The 16,235-nt window shown below is 37.0% G+C and overlaps 1 protein-coding gene and 1 long non-coding RNA gene across 7 annotated transcripts in view; both read left to right on the forward strand.

Annotated features, from left to right (window-relative positions):
- Positions 1-9,419, forward strand: part of LOC121072101 — a 63,378-nt gene extending 53,959 nt beyond the window's left edge. Inside the window, exons 7-9 of one of the 4 annotated variants that reach the window (XR_005821000.1) lie at positions 1,006-1,079; positions 2,868-2,949; positions 3,053-4,899. This is a non-coding gene — a long non-coding RNA (uncharacterized LOC121072101). Of the gene's footprint in view, positions 1-1,005; positions 1,080-2,867; positions 2,950-3,052; positions 4,900-8,059 lie in introns of those variants that run through there. The other 3 variants (XR_005820998.1, XR_005820999.1, XR_005821003.1) reach the window with 3 other exon arrangements.
- Positions 9,420-10,675: 1,256 nt separating this feature from the next.
- Positions 10,676-16,235, forward strand: part of LOC121072104 (neurabin-1-like) — a 57,142-nt gene continuing 51,582 nt past the window's right edge. For 2 of the 3 annotated variants that reach the window (XM_040561352.1, XM_040561355.1), the window contains exons 1-3: positions 10,676-10,820; positions 11,702-11,821; positions 15,896-16,059. The gene's annotated coding sequence lies outside the window, so the exon portion shown is untranslated. The remainder of the gene's footprint in view (positions 10,821-11,701; positions 11,822-15,895; positions 16,060-16,235) is intronic. The other variant, XM_040561353.1, reaches the window with a different exon arrangement.

The raw sequence follows: 16,235 nt of genomic DNA on the forward strand, positions 1-16,235 counted from the left end.
TGTCCTCTTCCATTAACTCTTCATAATTGACTCTGAATTGGTGGGCTTGAAATCAAAGTGCAAGAATTGCACTTTGATCAGGCCACTGATGAGTTGTCAGAACATACTAAATCATGTTTGCCCTGCAGTGACAATGTATTGATTCCCAATGTAATATTAATACTCAGCCGCTAGTACAGCTATTCACGTGCATAAGTTGTACTCCACTGATACAAGGTATTGTTTTCTGTCTAATATAAATAGAGTTATATTAGCTTTGGGCCAAGAAAAATTGGGAATCTTACATAGTTTCCTTTGTGTTCTCTTTCCTCTGTTACTGGAAATTTTACTCTTGAAAACAGTCTGATATGGCAGTATATATAACTTTCAAGAGTGTGGCATCGTAGGTTTTGCAGAATATATTCAGCATTTCTGACCAGTTATATACATAGCTAACTCACACTCATTATTTTTAAGGACGAGGTCCATTCTACAGAACCTTAGCCTAACCAGAAACGTTACCCACGTGATGTTTGCTTAGGTCTGTGAGCTCATCACAGGTAGTGTGTCTTGGCTTCCTTTTTTAACTTCTATCTATAATTCCTTTCTTAAGTTCTTTTAGTATTGGAGTGAATCACAGATTTTATTTCTTTCTGCGGCATCTCAGATTTTGTTTCCAAAGTCAGGAGATGTGTTCAATTTGCATTTACTTCAGACTCCCCTCCATGAGTCTCTTGTTTCTTGCAGCTTAACATTAAAGTTCTTTTTCACCTCTCCAAAAGCCATATTGGTCCAGATCAAAAGTTTGTGTTAGCCTATTATCTTGTGATTGTCTGTTGTGAGCAGCAAATGCCTGGGGAAAAATGAAACAGGAATGCTTTGACTATCAACCAAGAGTATTTTAGATAACTTCCAATTTACTTACTATTTACTTTTTCATTTTGATTCACCCAACTGGAAATATATGTTCTACCAGACTGAGTTTCAGGAACAAAATTTAATTTAGTTCCCTTTCTTCCGCTTTAGATGTCCTATTTGCATGAGGAGGATACCATAAAGAGGCATAGTCACCGATAAATTCAAACCAAGATAGCGTATAGGTAAGAGACGAATGTTCAAGAACTAGTGTTTTTATCTTGTCAAACTGTGCACTGAGATTAATCTTTAACTTTTTATAATTCTATGACGCATGTTGGATTATGACTCAATGATGACGTTTGAACTATCCATACAGTGCAAGCTTGAAGTCCACTGTATAAGAGAAGTTAAATATAATGAAAGAAACAAACAACAACAAAAAAGTCTCCAGGAGGTCCCCTTTTCATATTGTAATGTGCAGTAATGACACAAGAAAAGTAATGAATAGAATGACACAGCGAGAAGACCAAGTGGGTATTTTGGTTAGTTCCTGGTACAACTAAGGAAACCACAAAACCACATCAATCCCTAGTCTGTTTAACCAGTTACAACAGAAAACAGTGGTTTTGTTTCTAGAACTGCAAACCACTAGAATAAAGAAGGTTTAGCTTATTCTCAGGAATTAACGTAGATTTCTTTCAAAATTCTTCTGGTATTTAAAACTAACATGTCATAGTACAGTGCTTGGTTGTGACATGAGGCAAGCCATCCAACCACTGGTATCATGTATACCACATGAACTTATTCCAACTATTTTCTAATTTTTCCAGATGGAGTAAAATTGCTTGATTGATTCAAGAATAACCACATCTCCTAGCCATATTTTATGTCATACTGCAAAGATAAAAAGACAGTTATCATTGTATTTAATAGTCAGGTTTTATTTTCATTATCAACCGTTTCACAAAATAAACAATGAGTAATACAATTTGAGGAAAAAAAGTTGTTCTTGGCAGTTCTAAAGTGATTCTGTATAGCTGGGCCTGATAACTACAGACAACACCGTTTTCTTTGCGTAAGCATTATACTATGACTTTATTGATATGATTCTTACTCGGCAGCACCTATGTGCAGCAGGCACAACCAAACATGCTTCTGCCCCACTGGTTTGGAACAGTGCTGAGATCAGTAGCCAGTATTTCAGCCAAGTGCTTGAGGGGTCTCAAATTTGGTGGTTGGGTCCGGCTGTCCTCATGAATGACAGTGCTGACCCAGGAGGGGCCCTGAGAGCTTTCTTAGTGGTTTCCACAAATCTGCTTCTCAAAGCAGATATGCAAGATGTTGAAGGATCCTCTAATATACCTATAGTAGGACAGATATGCTCCATTTCTTGGAGTCGTTGGAGGACTATAAATCAAAAGCAGGGATGGCACGTTTAGAAAGTCAGCCTTACACCAGTACTGGTCTCTCCGTGTTCAGTTCTATTGGCTTCTGGTGTACAACAGTGGAGCTGTGAAAACAGCTGCAGCACAGCCAAGAATCCAGAAACATAGCTGGAAATGTTTTTGGCTTCTGAAAACATCTGAACCTTGCGAGTATAATTAGATCTTTCTGCAAATGGAAAGCTGAAGAATGGCATTTTTCTTTGACGCAGTTCATAGTCGAACCACTCCTAGTTGTAAGTATAGCAGTATTTTAAATCAGTCACTGCTCTCTTTAAGCTGGAAATAACCTAGAAGCACATCAGTGTTTGACATCTATAGCTGTAACAAAATGGCTGAATGGTTAGCATTCTTCCTGCCACAGATCCTGTCTGTTCTTTTTCCATCTGCCCATAAAAGTAAAGGTTATCTAGAAATTAGCTCACATGTTACCGCATAAGAACAGTAATTTATTGACCAAATATCTGTCAGGAACTGGGATTTTTTTCTGTTTATAAATCTTTTAATAATATAATAAGCAGAGCAAATGTATGTTGATGATCCAGATATGTGACAAAACCAATGCTTTTTCATATATTCATGATTCAGAAAAGAGAAAAATGAGGAAAACCAACATTAAGATAACCAAATCCAGAAAGATACTGACGAGTATCAGAAAGCTTTAATAATGGTAGGAGACTGATACTGAAATATCTAGGTCCCTCAACTTTTCCAAAGGATCTGTAAGTATTTGATACAATACAATAATTTAATTCTGAGATTTGTTTATTTAGCAGGTGATTGTCTAAAGCGCTGGCAGTCTGAAGCATGACTACAACCTGTATTGACAATGTATTCAAAGCTAGTCCTCCATTTGGATGTGATTCCTAGGGAAACAGATCTCATATGACATTCCAGCTATCTTATTACACTCTCTTAAACTGTTTCCTCTTGATGATTGCTTGGTGAGAAATATTTTTGAAGTCTTCTGTTATTCATCACTAGAGTAGATGATAGCTTAATGTATTCATTGTTCAAGGTGTCATTGTGTCGTGTTATTGTATCAGGACTTTGCGTGGTAGAAATGGTCGAAATGTGTTAATCCTTCTCCTCTTTCCTTTCATAAGAATTCAAATAGTCTCCTGTTAACAAAACAATGTCTTCCAAAGAATAAAGACAATTTTAGAAGAATGAAAAATAGCATTCCTAGTCTAAGTGTCTAAATAAATACTCTAAGTTAAAAGTTATATAAGTTATATAAGTTAAAAAGGAAAAGAAAATCACTCCTATTTTCTGAACAATTTTATGGGCAATTTTTAATAAAGAAAGAGTTTTCAGGAAGGTCTCTTTATAGGATGTTCTAATGAAGTGTTATATTCCACCTCTTAAGTAATAATTTGTAGAATTGGCTTTTGCTAAGTATTTTTACACTACTGACATCAATGGTTGAGTCTTTAACCATTGAACTTTTAATATTGCTGTAGGTACGTTATTTTAAAGTAATTCTAAAAGTCACAAAAGAAAAACATTAATACTATTAAATGCTGCTAGCATACTAGAGATACTGAAAAACGTATCTCTTAAAATATTGACCTTTAAAAAGCCAAAATGAGGCTTCCTTTCAAGGACTTTATTTTGAATTGTGAAGAACTTATGCAGTATTTTTGTGAACTAAAACCTGTTATGAATGCTGGGGGGGGTGGGTTTTTGTTGTTGTTTTTAATCAAGCAGAATTGATGATTTACTAAGCATACGAGCCTATTTCTAGCTTTCTTGTTAGATGCAGTTCTGGAACTTCATGACAAGGCTATTCAAGAAACACGTGATAGGCATTTAGCTTCCTGAAATGTGCAGCATGTGAGATGAAGCAAGGCGCAATAATTGCAGTACTTCCCAGGTCTTTTCATTTGAAGACTTCCAATGCCTGTTGTGGCAGATTTCAGCTTGGCAGTTTTCAACATCTGCTGGAATAGCTGTTTCATCTCTCTTCATTGGATGTGCTTCCTTCCCTTTAGATCTAGTTTAAGCCTGGCACTGAAACTCCCCAGATCTTTCTTTACTCTGTTGCTATCTGTTTGCAAGTTTCTGCAGTACCTGGCTTAAAGGAGAAAAATATATCTTGGGAAACAAAGACTTTTACTTTAGTATGGTTTTGCTTTAGCCTGCATCATGCTAGACCACTAGATGGCTTTTTTTGTGATGGGAAGGCAATCAATTCCAGATTTACTGGTGTGCCTGTCCCCAGCCCCAGTGAAGCACCCTACTGACAGAGCAGCCTGGGCTGTTGCACCTGGGTCTCAAAGGACTCCAGTGTCTTGTCACCCTTCCTGAAGCTCCACCTGCTACTGTTGTGCAGAAGGGGAACCATAAAGGGGATCTGACCCAGAGCCACAGGATGTACACGCTCTCCCTTCCTCAGGATATCAGCAAGCATATGTTTTCCAGATCTCAGTCTCTTAACATGCTCTTATCTCACTTTGTCTCCTCAGCGACATGGTAGCAGCAAGATCTGTGCAGATTCCAGGCACCTTAGCTGGTACAGCAGGTCTGCAGACCTCAGTGAAATAATCAAAAGTATATTCTAAATTTCCATATTCCCATTTTGTTGCTACTATTGAGCATTTTTTTTAGTTTGCCGGAATTCCCCCATCCTTCATTTGCCTTTTTCTCCTCATTAAAATATTTTTGACAGCTACAGTTACTGCTTTTCTTCTATCATATAAATTACTGGTGTCGCATCTTTTACCCAAAATGGTGGGTGACACTTCCTTCTATAATCTCTAATTGTTTCTGAAAGCTGACTCTCATCATCTTCATCAGGTGGTCCTTTGTCTTCTTAGTCCACTTGGTAGAATTGGTTTCCTTGGCACAGCCATTTACTTAGCATATTCATTTTATTGCTCAGATAAATCTATTTAAATGTTAATAAGCCTCACTCCTCCTACCACCCAGCTCAGACATCCACAGTGTATTTTCCAGTGCCAGTGGGTGTCTCAAAAGAAATTAACCCATTGACTTAAGATAATACAAAATGAAATGACTAGCTTGGTTACACTTCACATTCCATAAAAAGAATGCAGAAATCTTTTCTTTCGTGCTCAGTATCCGTGCATCCCATCAGTGTTATTCAGCATCCTGGAGCTGTTTGGAAAAGAGGTTGTGCTGGTTGCCTCCTACTCAGATGTAAAGATATTTAATTGAATTCAGTCTCTCTCATCAAATATCAGCTGTTCTGAAGATTTATTTTTGTATGGCTGTGTGTTGCGTAAAGCTTAACTGGCTTTTTACACAGCTCAACAGTGTTATCATATGGCCATCATGAAATGAGTTGGAATTACATTTCTCATCTCCTAGGCCAATTTATTGCACTACGTGGGAGAGTTTCTAATCTCAGTTATACTAAAATCAATTATAACTCTGGATATTTGCCAGCACAAGATCAGATTCTGACTCATTCTTTTGTGCTTTCCCTCCTCATTTCCTTTTCATTATGAAACTTTGTGTCATAGTCAGAAATTGGTTATAGAATGATATAATTTTGCTAATGTGTTTTGTATTTGGAAACTTGTATTCAGAGCAAAGTTAGTTCTTCTATAATTGCGTGTGCATACTTGTGTTCTATGTGTGCTGAATACTCACATTGTAAGCCATAAAGGCCTGGTTAGATCTGTGTTAAACTGGAGCCATCTTAAATTCCTTTTAATTATTAACACAAATAATTGATTCTAAAATCCACTGCCCCATAAGGAGTATGCTATAACAAGTTGCTCTGGTTTGAGGGGGAATCTCCTCCCCTTTACTGTATATTATGCTGACTTACCAGTGTAATTAAAAAAAAAAAAAAGGAGAGAAAGAAGTCACAAAGGGTGTAAGTCACTGTGAGAAATTTTCAGCATTTTGATCAACAAACTTAGCTTCCAAGCATTTTGGTGCATTTTCTTCCAAAGGCATCCACCAAACCTTCTGATCAATTAAGTCCACTTACCTCTTACTTTAAAAGCTTGTTTGTCATTTAATAAGTGAATAGATGTTTTAATCGGATTTCTAAATGGGGATCATTTTCCTTTGCAAGTTAGGAACAAAATTAGAATTAGAATACAATTAGCTAGTTGTGAGTTTTTCACCTTGTTCTTTAACCTGGCCTTTTTACAGAAGCTACTAGTGGCAACCTGAGTAATGGAGTACATGGAGTCGTTTTCCTCCACCTTGCACCCCTCCCTGTTTCCAGGAATCAGTCACTTTTTCTTTTCAAATTTAAAAGGTAGCTGCAGCAATTCACACACTGTTCAGAAGCTTGAAAACAAGCTAAGCCCAGCCTTCCCAAATTGGGCTAAATATTGCTCTCATTTACACCCTAAAAATCAACATGAATGATGTAGGAAAATAAGCTATCAACTGCAATCACTCTGTGACTAATCTATTTGCTTTAATATACTGTGTCCACGCATTTTCCTTGTCTTTCATTTGCTTCCACTTTGTATCAAATTTGTGAGGAGAACACATAGATGTCTACCTACTGCATTGAGGCTTCACAATGCTGCTAATTTTCCCAGTACTTTTCAGTGAAACAGCTGGAACAGACTGTTACATTCAGCCTGCAATTCAATTTGAACCCGTGATGTGTCTGGCTAAATCAGCGAGCAGATGTAAAATTATATTTTTCCTTAGGAGGGGGGTACTTTGCAGGGATAGCAGGGGACACAGATGAGTGCTACTCTTCAAGAGATAAACATAGGGCTCCCAGACCTTCAAAGAATCATGTTATCCTGGAGGAAATAGTCTCACAGAGTTCTCTTTAGTGGAATATCTCTTTCTGGAGTCTCTTGTGGAACATATTATTTTACAGCTACAATACTTAGTTTAGGGAGCAAAATCACAATTCTTCTTTCTTGGAAATGAAAAACGAAACTACTGCCATTTCAGTGCAATGCTGCGATGTTCCAGCTACTCAAAACACACCAGGGGCTGGGCACCTTGGGGAGAAAGGTACAGTCGAGCTCCCAGACACAAGTGGAATGCTGTGATTCTAATATACGCCAGCGGGCAAAGTAGAGAGAAGAAGCAGTATGTGTTGAAAATGGAAATAATTTCCTCGTAGATAGTCCTGAAAAGCAGGGACCTTGTTCAAGCTGGTCAAATATTTGCTATCAGAACTGTTCTTCGGTGACAGATTACTCTTGTTAGTCTTTTTTCTCTATTTTTTTTTTTTAAATGTATCTGTCATCTTTGGAAAACTGAGTTTTCATTATTAAAAAAAAATCTTACAGACAAAAAAGGTTTTAAGTAAAAGCTGAAAAACATCCAAAATTTTCTCTGTGAAAATAAAAGCCTTTTTTGTTTATATTTAGTCCTTGCCTTCTTTACCACTCACCAGCCAGTCTTTAGAGTTATTAACAAATAGAAACCTTTGTTAGAAATTAGTTCTGGTTGAAAATACATCACAAGAACCTGCCTAAAGGCAGAGACTATCTAACAAATATTTTCCTTTTCATTTTTTATTATTTTATTCTTTCATCACTTTGCAGTGAAGTTTTTATTTATTGAGCAAGTATTCAAAACATTGAGCAAATGCTGAGTAGAGTTATTACTTGAAAACAGTTCATGAACTTTGCATCTTTATGTGAACATCAGTTCCCCACAAAACAAACAGAAGAGGAAAAAAGAAACTGCACTAGCTTCTATTATTATTCCACTCCTGTTTTATAAATTATGCGTACTGTTACAGCACCTCAGAAGACCCAGCGTAACAAGTAAACAGAATAAAATGATAATCTCTGCCTTGGGGTTTATGATCTTCACAGAACTTTACTGGCTGAAGCGGACAAGCTCCTCCACACTGCACCTTTGAGATCCAAGCCATCTCCAAGCTGAGCGCTGCATCGCTGAGGTTGATGCCTTGCTGTGTTGAGTTAGTAAGTCCTGCTGAGAGGCACCAAACACTGCTGCAGCAACAACCCTGAGTGAGCACATCTTCCTGCAGCCCTTCAAGTGAGCTCCTAGCTATGCAGGAGAGACAACGTAGGCATATACTGGCTATAAAATGTGAGCCAGTAGTCAAAGACATAAACAGTTAATGAACAAAGAGAGAAGGCAAAACGAGCCAGCCTTAATAGCCAAGCTGCTATCCAGTTTCTGTAGGCACTACCATTACAAGGAAGTTCAAAGAAGCCATTTCAGAAAACAAGGCGATTCTTTTTTTTTTTTGGATGCCTGCAAGGAGATCTTATAAAGTATATGGAGAAGTAAAATAGAGTGCATAAATGTGCTTCCTTGAAAATTAATCATTATGTGATGGAGACCACAATCCAGTCAATTGTAGTCTTCAGTGAAAGACTGTAATTTTAGGAGAGTAACACTCTGGACATGAGAACAGATAGTTTATGTCTGAAATCATGGAGAACACTGGCCTGGAGAACATGAGGGCCTTGGTCAAAGGAACAGGTTGGGAAAATGACCCTTGCAGCAGCTTTCTGAATGTACTGAGTGGGGCAAACCTACATTTGTTGAAGGTGGAGAAGAGGATTTGGCAGTAACTGGCAAGTGAGAAGATCAGACATGATCAATGGGTTTTATCAGTGAGTTTGCAGTATTTTAGACCCGTTAAGAAAAAAGAGTGTACTGCAGCTGCACTGGCTTTGGCTCACCTGCCTGGTTAGATCAGGCATATGAATACTTTGCCTAACAGGAATGCAACAAAACAGCCAAAACATACCCTATATTTTTTGTCCTGATTTTTCTGCAGTATGCATCAGCTTGGTTGTATATATTACAGAAAGGAAATGCTTTTTCAGGATTTCAGAAAAGAACAGGGCAGGACTTTAAAGATAGGTTAAGTACCAAGATGAGGGTGAGATTACATGTTTAGGTTGTTTGTAATGCATAAATATATTCTAGTATCACACAAATCCAAAATGTAAAGAGGTTGTTTTGTTTTGTTTTGGTTTTGTTTGTTTGCTGTTGTTGTTTTTGTTCTTTCCCAGGCAAACCTCCTGTGGATGTCAGTGACACTTTTGGGGTAAAAATATTCAAGGTTTAACCCATGTTAAATTGTACAAATGATGCAAATGCTTCTGTCATGTTTTCCATAGCAGTCATATGTTATTTCAAGTAACACAATTTGGGAAGGAAGGAATACAAAATTTATCTACATATATTTGTAAATATGAAGCAAATTGAATTCATATAGGAATATTTATAATACATATTTGATTTATAGCAAGCAAATTCTGTTTATAGATAATGCATCTAAGTGGATGTTTTAAAAGTCCGATTTAAGAAAAAATGCTCTGATAGCTGCTGCCCTTAATAAACCTGCATTTAAAGTTTTTAAATATTGACAATGATAAGGCTAATTTACAATTAAAAGTTAATTTACACATTTTCTAGGCCTGTGACTTTTCCAAACAAGATGTTAGGTACTTTTCAAACAGGGAATGCCAACACTTTTAGTTGTGTAAAAATATAAGTAAGTTAGTTCTCTTTGGGCAATCATTACACACTTTTAATATGAGGTAGAAAAATATATTCTTTCTTGGAAAACATTTATGATGAGTAGGGCATATGACCAGTGAGGAATAGACTATCAGACTTAAATGTAATACTGATAAATTCTGTACTGTGTGTGAAGTAAGGAGTTATGCTAATGCATACTAACATAAAATGAGTTTAGTCAAGCTTTCTTTTAAGCAGCTTGAAAATACTTATCACTATATGGAAATAAGTGTAATTTCCATATGCAAATTCTTTTATTAAAAAGCTCAAGTCTCCCTTCTGTAATTGGCCTTGGCCATCAAGCAATGTGCTAACAATGAATTTCATCTCTTTTTATAGCACATCTGCTAGTAGTAGATGACAGTCAATTGGCAGAACTGATGTCCCAAGCACTGGCACAAAATCAACTTTTTTTTCCCCTTGATTTCATTCATTTCCTGCCAGCTGAAAATCATAGCCTCCCAAAAATGGTATCAGTTCATACTGGCTCTCAGAACAGAGTGGCATTACTGTAGTTTAAGAAGATGAAGGCATTTTGAAGTGAACTAATAGGATTTGTTAGCAAAGGAATGAACAGATTACTTACTAATGTTTCTGTGCACAATCTGGGAATTTTCTGCTCTTTAAATTAGGATATATCTGCTAATATACATCTCTCTAGGCAATTTAAATGCAAAACTTGCTTAAAGAAGAAGACATTTCAGGGACATGGTTGAGAGGTTGTTGCATATTCCCTCCCCTGATAAAATGTGAAAATAATCTGGTCCTGCAACATTCTTGCTGAAATGGCAACTTTCTCTTTTGCACCAGCTATTCTAAAAGTCATAGAAATCATTTCTAAGTTTGACAAGACAGAGGGCAGGGAAAGTAACAAAGAAGCTGAGCTAGCCAAATAATATGTCTGTTTACTCCCTTGTACAGAGAGTTCAGCAATGAGCAACATGAGTTTTCTTATTAAGGAGACTGGATGCAAAGACAAGAGACATCCACACTCCCTCAGAACTCCAAGCACAGTTATTCTCCATTCCCTGGGGCACTGAAGCAAAGTATTTTTGTGCTGCCATGACACAGGTACTTCAGATACACACAGACGATATATACTACTGGCATCCCTGCCAAGATGAAGGGTTCCTGGGTAGCTCCAGTGCTATATTATAACTGAAGACCATGTCTTTGTGCTAATTCCCATCTCCCACTCCAAATCCCAACAGAATATTGTGTTTTGGAACAAGTGTGAAAGTGTGGAACAAGTATTGAAAATGTTGCTAATTAAGTTTCTCCTCTAAAAAATGGATGTGAATTGTACTAAGTACATTTGAGACAATTTGAGAATATTTTTTTTCATTAACATAAGTTTTCCTAACAAGACAGAGTTCCCAAAATGTCAACATAATTAAAATATCTAAGACAATACAATTTAAAAAGATATAACTGAGGACCTAATTTGTACCAGTGCAAATGTCTAGGAATGCTTCAGTTTTCTCCCCAAAATGGATTTTCCTTTCTGCAGGTGGACTTGGAGGCTGCTTGTTCACCATTCAGATAAAAACTTAAATATATTTTTTTTGTTTTGTTTTAATGAGAATATGGTATACTGATGGATGCAGCCTAGGTTTCCTTGAAAACAAGCAGATCATACAGCTAACAGCAATGATTGTAAAATGTTCATTTCAAAAAAATAACTTCACAAGAAATTTAACTAATACTATTTTAGTATTATTTCTCCATCTAGTATTTGTAAAAAATACTTCTATTTTTAATAAGTAGTAAGATGCAAAAAAATACACAACCTACTACTCTTTTTCTTTTACAAAATTGTCCAGCATTTACTAATGTTATTTTAGTGAGAGTAACATTCACAGATATCACTCTGTTGTTCTTAGAGTATTGTACATTGACAGAGCAGTTTAGATATAATGTTTTACTTCAAATGTTGTTTTATTTCTTCATAGAATAAGGTGTTAATCAGCCTGTTGGCAAGTGTGATAAAGAAGCCCTCACTTGGTCTGTTTCTTCACCTTCACCTGCAAAGCACATATGTTACTGGCAAGGCAAATGCTGTTCATTGGAAGGTAACTCCAACCTAAGTCTTCTATCTCTTGCTTCTGTTAACATCAAACTAAACAAGCTTGCAAGTTCTGCCTTCGATTAATCTGTATGTCCTAAAACACTAGAGTCACAGACAGAGGGCCAAACTGATGTCTTTGCACCATGCACTAAGTAGTGCCTTCCCTCTCCCGTCGTCTGACTGAGGTCATGGGCTGGTATATGCAAGGTACTATTCAATGTCAACAAGAATGTCAAAATCTAGCTGTTATTTATGATGTTTGTCTTCAGATTACAGGCATTCCTCCTCAGTCAAACATGATGATTTTTATGTGAATCCACTCCTTTATCTCATCTTAATCTCTATCTGAACAGGCTGCAGATTATTTCCAACAGGAGCATATTTGCAAGGATTCACAGGCTAAGGCTATCCAGCCATAAACTCTGACTGCTTTGCATTGGGTCTGACTCCGTGTTTGCACCTACATGCACTTCTGGTTGTAGCTCACAAAAACTTTCTTTGTTGAGTATTTGATCAAACATAGGGCTGAATTTTACCTCAACTCATTCATTCTAATCCCAGGTGGTTTTCCTAACCCAGCGTGTATTTTGTATTTGAAGCACAGACTTTCAAAAGTCCAAGGAGTGAAGGAACACCAGAATAGCTCTATGAGATCATCCCAGGATCTTGGCTCCAACAATAGCCAGTAGTAGATGACCCATATCCTGTTTCTGATGATATCCAACAGAGGCAGAGGCCTGCGGAATAGTGTAAGAGGAAAGCAGGCACATAGCTATAGATGCATCACTGCAAAGACTACTTTTGCATCGTTCTCGGAAAGTGCAAGACTTCATAGATTATAAAACAGATTCTTAAGTCATCGGTGGTAGTTACAAATGCTATAGAGAAAAGCAAAAAATAGTAGTGGATTTTTCATTCTCTGTAAAGAGCAGTGCTAAATACGTCTTCATACATAATAAAGTCTTCTCAGCTCTAGGTCCAGGAAATTCCTCTGGATAAATATTGGAATTGTTACTATTTGACTCTTCCTTAGCCTTGAAAATACTTTAGTGTCTCAGGCCAGCCACTGAATTATTTCCAAGAGGCTAATGGGCACATTTAATTTCAATATTCAAAACTCATCTTCTCTCTTACTCTTATGATATTAGATGACATCTTTAAAAAAAAGGGGAAAAAAAGCCAAAACCAGAACTGGAACTGAACTCCTTTTGTGACCTATCATTCCAGGACAGAGCAGAAGTAAGTAACAAGTGCAGAGGAATTTTCCACATCTGTTGCTGAATTATCTGCCGTTGGCAGGTGCAGAAATACTTAAAATATACCTACAGAGTAGAGAACCTGGATGAAGTCATGAACACCTGTCAATCCCTTTATTGCAAAGCACTCCAAATTTTTGTTGCATCTTTTGGTGCAACTTAGTTCAGAAGTTCAAATATAGAATGCCACAGTTCTTATATTTCTGTTCAGGTAATCTTACATGTAATAAACCTGGAATGAGACTATCTTGACACTAATCAGATCAAAGAGAGGTGACTACATATTAGGTTGTTTATGCAAAGTAATCTGTCTTATGTTAGAAGTATTAAGCTTGTGTATTTCAGAAGTAATACAGGGACAGGAAGATCATTTTTCATTTCATCCATGATATGTTGATTTGACATTCAGGGAAGAAAAGCATGGAAACTATGATAGAACAGATGAAGATATTACAAGATTAGCTTGAAATGGCTTCTGAATACCTCTATCATAAACCTATGGTAAAACATTACCTGTAATAGAAGATCTATTACCCATAGTGTGCTTGGAAAGTATGAGTCTGATTTACATTCATTTTTAAGGATGTTCTAATAACATTTGAGCTGACCTGAATTGTAGACACACTAACCCAAACAAGTTTAACAGATGGTATGATGATGACCTCACATTGTGGTCTAGACAGGCTAATGAAATGGCTGCATAACAGAAGGAAACCTCCAAAATTGGATAAAATACAGTTTTTGGTGAAGATAAAAATGAAGCTATGGGTTGCATAGTAAATTTACACAGTACATCAAAGCGTGTTCCGTAGAACGACTATTTTCATTGAGATGTGATGAGACCACTTTGATGGCTGTACCTGCTGGGTAAAACAGAGGGTTGGAATAGGTTTTCAGGCTTAGTATCTACACAAACATTGAATCTGCTCCTTAGACTGGGGACTCTGTAAGCCCAGAAAAAACAAGCCAGATATACCTGTTGGCTTTAAATCAAGTCTGTGTCTAAGCGCTTTCTTTTGCAGGGATATTTTCCAAAACTGTTTTTCCAAAACGATATCAGGAATAGAAATAACTGCCATGGGAAGCTGGTAATTTTTCAGTGATTAAAGTTTTTCTTAACAGTGAACCATCAAAAAATTCATCTGGTTCTGAATTGAAAGTTTCTTATTTTGTGTCTCCAATTAATTTTGAAATAAGAAGAAAAGAGTGTTCTGATTATTTTTGTCCTGATACCTAGCTGATTGCATGAAGCTCAAGAAGGTGCAGAAAACATAACAAAGGCCACAGCTGTGGTTGATTATAGTTTTTTCTTACGAACATCATCACCTCAAATGGGTGACTAAGTATTTTTGCACTGATTTGAAAGGGTTTTGAGTCACAGTATCTTATTTTGAAGAGGCAGTGACTTAAAGAATTCTTCATATTATATTTTTTTTTTTAGTTTCAGAATGTGAACAGTTTGCAGAATGTAAAGTCTTTGTGGCTCACAGAGGAGCCCCATTACATGGTGAGGCCAAATCTGAAGAGTCTAATTCTAGCAGAGTTAATGTGCTCACATTGGAACATCTGTAAAGTCTAATGTGAACTGAATGTTAAGTAAAAGCAACTTCATTTGTTAGTAGAGTGTGGCGTATTGCCATATATGCAACTTCTTTTCCACATCACATGCTTTTTGTATATTTCACACATGCTTCAAAGATTCTATTTTTGGAATAGTTTTTAAGGGGTTTGCTATGTTTATGGAACTGATTCTTGTATCTTTCCTGAAAACCTGGGTTGTTAGACCCTTATGTTCAAAGCTCTCACAACATAGAAAAAAGATCAAACCAATGAAAGTAAAATGATCCAGAAATTGCCCTGCATAAGTTTTATTTGTTTAAAATTCTTACTTTAGGCTGTACTGAGAAGCCTGTCAGGCCAGAAAATAAATGCTGAAAAGTAGCAGTAAGAACAAAATCTCCCATTTCTCAAAGACTTAAAGCACAAGTAGACATGTTATTGGTCTTTTATAACTGCAAAGCTAAACGTTGCTAGTCTACATCTCAGAAGTAATTTTGGGAAGAAATTTAGGTGCTTGGGAGCAAGAAAGATTTTTCTGACTATTTCTGATATTAGGAAATTGGCAGCTGCTTAAAAAAGCTCAGTGGTTTGGAATGTCAGCCCATGAACTGGGGAGAGACTCACTGGAAAGGTTCACGGCCAGAATCATCCAGTGTACGTCCATACTGTTAAAACAGGCCAACCAAATGCACACCAGCTTGTTTTGTGATCTGGAAATGGGACAGATGAGCTGCAAGCACACAAGGACTCGCTTTTTGCTGGTGGGTCTAAGTGTTGAGATAGACACTTCCAAAATCTCACTAGGAATCACATCTTTGGAAAGATGTGATTACAAACACAGCATAATTTACTTTGCCAGCATGCTTTGCCACAGCGCTATGATCTCCATTTGTCTGCTGTTTGGTATGTGAATACATAGCTACAGCTATAGGCATAATAAATACATCAGGGCTAGGTTGTGCCTCAAGGCAAATGTTCTGTTGATTTTACTGTCCTTCCTGTTACGTCTTGTGATGTTTTGCTGTGCTCATCCACTCGCCCCATAAGACATCCATGTGAGCAGCTCTATGGTTTTATTTTCATGTTTAAAACAAGTTGATCTAATCAGCTTTTCTGTAACTTAAACTGCAGTTGTTATGATCATATTAAAGTATTACTTTTCAGGCTCAGCCATGCTGTAAGTGTATGATTAGAGGCTTAAACTTCAGTGTGGAGCAAGTCTATAATGAAAGCAAAGTTCTCTTTCATTTCCTATGATTCAGCGTACTTGACAATCGCCCAGTTTTACTTCCCATGCTGTTATATTTGAGACTTGGCCTCCTGAGCGCCAGTGGAGCACTGCTACCTCACCAGCTCATCGTTCCCGATCGCATAAGTGATGGCAAACCACTCGCCTGCTGCTGGCTTGGAGGCAAAGATATATCAAGTGAGTATGTGGGGTTATTGTTAAACAGACCCAAACCTCACCAGAAGCACATTTATTTCAGGGGGAAGGTGATTTTTCAATGATTTCAGTGTACTTTGGATTAATCCCTGAGACACTTGCCTTGTTTAATGCCTTAGTGGAAAATCTTCAGGATCGTGATGTAAGGGTATACCAAA

The sequence above is a fragment of the Cygnus olor genome, chromosome 6 (assembly GCF_009769625.2).
Source record: "Cygnus olor isolate bCygOlo1 chromosome 6, bCygOlo1.pri.v2, whole genome shotgun sequence".
NCBI lineage: Eukaryota > Metazoa > Chordata > Aves > Anseriformes > Anatidae > Cygnus > Cygnus olor.